At 42.5% G+C, this 7053-nt stretch overlaps 1 protein-coding gene across 3 annotated transcripts in view; it reads right to left on the bottom strand.

The window, feature by feature from the left end:
- LOC118573425 (trafficking kinesin-binding protein 2) overlaps positions 1-7016 on the bottom strand; it is a 62171-nt gene extending 55155 nt beyond the window's left edge. For all 3 annotated transcript variants that reach the window (XM_036173712.1, XM_036173715.1, XM_036173714.1), the window contains exon 1: positions 6778-7016. The gene's annotated coding sequence lies outside the window, so the exon portion shown is untranslated. The remainder of the gene's footprint in view (positions 1-6777) is intronic.
- Positions 7017-7053: the final 37 nt, after the last annotated feature.

Raw genomic sequence — 7053 nt, forward strand, 5'->3', positions numbered from 1 at the left:
CTTAAAAATAGATACACTAACAAAACAAAACAAAAAACCAGATACACTAAAGTATAAAACAGTCTCTACCAAAAAAGAGAGTAAAGAGCTAAGAAATCTGAGCTCTAACAAGGAAAGGGCTAATGAGCTCGTGATCTAGATTAGATCTAAAATGTGATGACCTAAGAAATCCAAGAAACATGATGATTTCTATTTAATGGGTATTATCATGTCTCATGTCTCTATCCTGTAGATATCAGAGGAGGGAGGTCATTTCTAGCTAAAATGCCTGTCTTCATACTTGATTTAAGTTTTTAGTGGGTTTCTTAAGTATGAAAGATTTGGCTGAAAACAAGGGTATCTATAAGTCAGCAGTTCTCAACCTTCCTAATGCTGCGACCCTTTAATACAGCTCCTCATGTAACCCCCAACCATAAAATTATCTTGCTGCTACTTCATAACTGTAATTTTGCTACTGTTATGGATGTTAATGTAAATATTTTTGGAGACAGCGGTTTGCCAAAGGGGTCGAGACCCATAGGTTGAGAACCACTGCTATAAGACAAAATAAACAACAACAACAAAACTGAACCTAACAGAAAAAGGGCGGGGTGGTGGTGGTGGTGGTGGTGGTGTACACGTTGGGAGGGATCATCAGCAAACTGTCTGGGGATTTAAACCTAACTAGTTCAAGAATCCGAACTTGATCCCATAGGAAATGGTGTTTGCGAGAAATCAAGCTGGAGAGAGAATACAGGGTAAGTTTCGGGTAAAGAAAGACCCGAGACAGGGAGACAGGTGGGGAATTTACCACACTACACAGGGGTTATTGTAAGAAAGGTCTAGGATGTGAGATGGTGAGAACAGAACATGTTAACTGGTAAACTGGACTAGATGCTTCAGTTAGGCTTAAAATGGGGCTGGAGAGATGGCCTCTCAAGAACTTTCTGTTCTTGCAGAGGATCCAGGTTCGATTCTCAGTACCCACATGGCAGCTCACAATTGTCTATAATTCTAGTCCCAAGGGTTTTCATTGCAAAACCATTTAGGATTTGTACAACATCTGGCGTCCAACTTCACGAAAAAGCCACTTGCCTATGGCTTTGCAGCCACCGGCTCAGGCCAGAGCTGCACCAGGCAGGAGTCTCCACCCTGCTGGCTAAGTTTCTGTTTGCAGCAAACTCCATAGGCCTTTAGGCCCCAAAAGCCACAGGAGTTAGCTGCTTTCGCATGTCCCCATGCATACAGCTGGCTCTCTTGCTCTTTCCCTCTCCTGGTGGGTTGTGGCTTTCATTGGACCCACTCCTTGGGCTGCTGCCACACTATGTAGCTGCCTCACTTCACCATCATCTGAATCATCACAGCAGATTTAGTGAGTCAACTGGGATTTCTTAAAGGGGGGAATTAGTTGTTGTTGTTTTTTTTTTTTTTTTTTTAAAGAGAGTTTTTCCTACATTAAAAAATGGGAAACATTAATATAATGGGAGGAGTTTGGTCTCTTTGATAATACATTAGATGGTCTGAAAATGGAACAATTAAATGGGAGGATAATTGATGTTGATTGGATTTTTGTAATGTCAATTATAAATATTATTTGTTTGATCATTTCTGCTTTATCATTAAAAAAGTTGGTTGATATGAGTGCCAAGATACAAGTCTTAGAAAAACTTATTAAAACAGATCATAGAGACATTCAGACCCAGACAGTTGATAAATCGAACCCACGGCCTTATGCTTGCTAGGCAAGCACTCTACCACTGAGCTAAATCCCCAACCCTGTATTTCTTGACTGTATATATTGTATATGGTTAGTGTACTTGTATATAGTTTTTCTTAGTTATAATCTTTCATTATTTTAGACAAAAAAGGGAAAATGTGGTGATATATTATTTGTAATCTAAGAAATAAAGCTTGCCTGAAGATCAGAGGACAGAACAAGCCACTAGATTAAACATAGAGGTCAGGCAGTGGTAGCACTCAGGAGGCTGAGGCAGAGATCTGTTTGGATTTCTGTGAGTTCAAGGCCACACTGGGCTACATGAGGTTAATCCAGTCTAAAAGAGAAACAGAGCCAGGCAGTGGTAGCACATACCTTTAATTCTAGCACTTGGGATCACACCCTTAATTCCAGCACTAGGAAGGTTGAGACAGGAAGCAATATGGCTGGACAGAGAAAGGAATATAAGGCGAGAGGAGACAAGAACTCAGCTCTCTTTCAGGATGAGGAGTTGGTGAGGTAAGAGATGGTGGCTGTGGTTTGCTCTGCTTCTCTGATCTTTCAGCTTTCACCCTGATATCTGGCTCTGGGTTTTTATTATAAGACCATTTAGGATTCATGCAACCAATGCCCTCTTCAAACTTCCAAGCACACCAGACACGCATGTGAGCAAAATGCTCACACACAATTAAAAACAAAAAAACAAAAACAAAAAAACAACAACAAAAACCCAACAACTCCCCACCTTCCATAAGCTGGCTCCTGCTTCCTTCATCAACCAGACAATATACTCAGACGAAACAAAGGACAGCATTTACAAGCTCTCTAAAAACACCAGGAAATCTTCAATCCTATAATTGGTCACAGCATTTCTTTGAACTCTAACATCCTCTCTCAGTTCTACAAATCCAAATTCTAACTAGCTCAAATGCCTTTCCAGGAGCCTCAACTCAAAGTCCTTATTATCTCTTCTCATTCTTTTTGTTTGTTTTTCAAATAAGCATTCTAAAGGCCTTTCTCTTACAGCTACCCCTCATCTCCTCAGATAAACTGTCCATTCCTTACAGCAAATATATTCATGTTAACTCCTCCCTTGGCACATGTGGTTGAAGCTCTTGATTAAATCGTGCACAGCAACAGTACAGTGTAAAGTTAAGAACACAGACAATGGAGACAGAATAGTTGATTCTGAATTTTAACTTAGCTATTCATTAGTTGTGTGTCCTTGAACAAACCACTTAAACTATGCTTCTGTATATTTATGTGTAAGTGGAGAATAACAGTATATATTTCCTAGGCAGCCAGAGGATAGGCTTACAAGAGTATAAATACTATAAAAGCACCCACTAGATACCTAAAAAAAAAAAAAAAAAAAGATCACTTCTTAAGGTATCAAACTGCTGAATATTTTGTGGTAGTTGTGTAAAGCTTCACTACAGAGCAAAGTTAAAAAAAAATCAAACATAAAGCCAAAGTTTAAGTAAAAATAGGTATATGCAAGTTCTCCTTAAATCAGCTTATCTGTGACTTTTTAAGACACATTTTTGCTATATTTACTTATTTGGTGTATGTATGTGCTTGCCCATGCCATGGTTCACAAGTGGACAATCCATGGGAGTCAGGTCTCCATTCCATCATGTGGGTTCCAGGTCAAACACACGTGACAGGTGCCTTTACCCAGTGAGCCATCTCCTATATCCGGCTGTGACTTTTGTAGTCTACCTTATATTTTGAGAATGTAATTCTTCCTAGGGTAAATGGCCCCCTGAACTGGTCTGTCTGCCTCAGCTTTCCTCCCATTTGCCAGTCTTTCCAGAAAGCGAATGTCATGTCTCCCCACTGCTACAGCCCCCCCCCCCCATTTTATCCCTTCAGTTTAAACCTCTCTGGATCTCACACAAAGTCGTCCTAAGCCTCCCAGCCCAGTTTCCAGCTTCATCTCTCAAAGCTCCCCGGGAAACCCAAATCAGCCAGTCATATCTCAAAGGCTTTTGTACACCAGGCCTTTTGCCGGCAACACCTGCTTGTTACTTGCCGGGGGCTGCGAGGACAAAATACCACAGATGAGGCAGGTTAAATAACAGATTTATCTTCTCTTAGTGTGGGGAGCTGGGAGGTCCAAAATTGAGGTATCAGATGGAAGGTTTGGTTTTTTCCAAGGCCTCGATCCTTGATAATTTTACAAGCTCCTTCCTATGCAGGTCTATCCTTCTTGCGTCCAGTTTTTTTTTTTTTTTTGTTTTTTGTTTAGTTTTTTTCTTGTAAGCATACCTGTCAGATTGCATTAGATTCCCTTTTATGGCCTCATTTCAACCCCATCACCTCCGAAGCCCTACTCAAATAGAGATGCATTCTGGGGCGATGATTCTGAGAGCATATATTTGAGCCTGTTACACTTCCTGCCCCTCTTCTCTGCCCAAGCTAACTCCCATCTGTTTGCCAAGACTCGCCCGAGCCTTCGGCTCCTGGCTCATTCAGTGCCCTCTCTGTGTCCCCAGTCTCCGCACGCTGCTGTCACACTGCTCATACACTAACAGATCTCTCCTTCTCTTCCAGGATATATTCCTTAACAGCGAAGATTAGAAAATAGTTAATAAAGACTTGAAGTAAAAGATAACTGTAGGCTCAAATCCTGACTCCACTGTTTCCCTACGAAGGCAGGAAAGTTGCTTAACGTTGAATTTCCACTCTAAATAAAGTAGTTGTAATAATGAACAACTGAATGCCAGTAAAACTACTCAGCCATGGTTTTGTCACACAGTTAAGTGCTTAGATGCTGAAGAAAGGTTTGATGGTGGCTAGTTTGACCGTCACTTCCACCATTCAGTAGTTAAATGATTTGGGGGTATACTTTACATTCTTCTGCTTTAAAATAAAAATCCTGACGGTGCTATCGTGACAATGATATCTAGGTAAAAGATTTAGTTGGGTATGCAGCACACTATTAGTTCTATGTTTCCTATTATCGCCATCACAAGAACAGTGCAGGTCTGAACAGCTATGACTGGACGTTCAATGTGACTATCACTTTAATGTCTCAGGCTTCTTTCCAACTAAATACATAATTTAATGAGGCTCAAAAACTGGCCCAGGGCCAGCAAGGTGGCTGAGAGATAAAGGTGCATGTCACCAAGACGGACAACCTGAGTTCGATCCCCAGGACCCACATGGTAGAAAGAGAAAACTGAATCCTACAAGTTATCCTCTGACTTCCACATGCATTCATGCATGACCAGGCACACATGCACAGCCACAAACAAACAGATAAATAAATAAATGTCATTTTAAAAAACGGGTTGTGTGCATGGTAGCACACAACTTTAATCTCAGCACTCAAAAAGGCAGAGGCAGGCAGATCTCTGTGAGTTCCAGGCCAGCCTGGGGCTACACAGTAAAACAGTGTCTCAAAAAGAAATAAATAAAAATAAAACAAGGCAAAAATAACAAACGCAAAACAGAAAGGGAACCAGACAGATGATACAAATGGGCTGCAGACAGATGAAAATGAGCATGAACTACAGTGCTACCATCTTACATCTCTCATGTTGCCTTTAACGTATTCTGGGCAGTGAAATTAAAAAAAAAAAAAAAGGCAAGTTTTCCTAGTCTCTATGACTATGGATGCTAAACACTCATAATCATGTATCGATCATATAATAATAATCATAGAACCATAAAACTCAGGAACTTGAAAAGACCTTTGTGGTACATGTCCAATCAATCATTTTTTTTAAAACATAAGTGCATCCAGGTGGATTTGGAATGAGCTCTTAGTGTCTTAATGAGCAGTTCTATGAGGGATGAACCTAGCAGACAGAGTGTGCAATTTGTTCAGAGTGCTAAAGTAGGGGTTATGGATTTATCCATATCCAAGGGATGATGGAACTAGTACTAGGAAACAATACAAAAAAATTCTTTTTAGCCATCGGCCTTTAGTGTAAAGACACCTGCCTCTTAACTTGGAAGCAGAACCGGTCTAGACTGAAACCTCCACTTGTTACATAAAGGCTTTTGAGCTTCACATTATGGGCAACCGGCTTGTTAAAGTGGTTAAGTGAACCACGCACCAACAACCCTCAACTGGGGTGTGTGGCAGACTTCAAGTATTCAGCGGTTGGTCCTTCCTTCTCCCATCACATAAATAAAAATGTGTAAGATGGCAAACACTGTCTTTCACATAGCTATGCATGTGAGGGTTAAGTGTCTGAGACTTGTTGGCTATTAATTTTAAAAATAGAAATCGTCGCTGAGATGATAACGTGCTTTTAATCTTGCCCTTCCCACCACCGAGTGTCCTTCACGATTCGTTTTCAAGTGTCATGTCACAACCATGAACATGCTATTTGGATATCACTGCAGCTCAGGCTTCCAATAGAACAGCAAAGGTTTGACGGTCACAATTTTTTTTACTAAGGTAGGGCAAGAACTCTGAGTCCAGTGGATTTTGTTGCGTGGTCCATACAAGCTAGGTGAATTCCCAATGGGAAAAAAAAAATGTCATCTTTCCTGATGCAGAAAAATATGCATAAGCAGGTAATTGACTTCACTACCATAATTGTGATTTTTGTAAAAAGTGTTAGGGACTCAAAAGTGCTGGCAATGAAAAGGACACCTGCCATCCTTATCGCTTCAACCTACTACCTTTTTTTTTTTTTTCTTTTAAAAGACATGTGGCATCTGGCTCCAAATCAATCGCAAAGAAAAGCCTAACACACAGAAAGAGCTCTTTCTAGTGTCCTCTCCTCCCACTGACATCACAGATGGCCACCGAGAGCTTAAGGTTTAACGTCCAGACACTGAAGCCATTCATCCTAAAACCAAGGGGCTCCAGATGGGTGCTGTCTGGCAGAGGATGGGAAGCTGCCAATCTTCAGAGGTGCTGATGGGGAGAATCCGGAGGCTGGAGCCCAGCTCCCATCACTTTGCACCCACACTTGGGAAACATCCCTTTCTCATCTCGGGGCGGGGTACTCCCGCGAGTGACCTCCGGGGACCGCAGGGACCCAGGGCAGGAAGGCTCCCTCTGCTTTCGGGAGAAGTTGACAAGGGCAAGTTGGAGTCGCGCGCGGGAGGTTACTCACGGGAACGGCCCGGCGTCCTCGCTCCTCCGCCCGCACTCGCTCAGGAAGAACCCCTTTTGCTGCGGCAGCCTGAGAGCAGCAGCCGAAGCTGCCGCTGCCGCAGCTAACCGCCCGGGCGTGGCAGGGACTGGCGGGCGACTTCACATCATCACTCAGCGACCTTGGATCTGCAGTGACGCCCGGTCAATGGCAGCCCCCACCCGGCTAGGGAAGCTAGGGGACCCACTTTCCCAGCAGCCTTCGCGACCCTAGCGCACGGCCCGCCGGGAACTGTAG

Source organism: Onychomys torridus, chromosome 23 (genome assembly GCF_903995425.1).
Source record: "Onychomys torridus chromosome 23, mOncTor1.1, whole genome shotgun sequence".
In the NCBI taxonomy this organism is placed as follows: domain Eukaryota; kingdom Metazoa; phylum Chordata; class Mammalia; order Rodentia; family Cricetidae; genus Onychomys; species Onychomys torridus.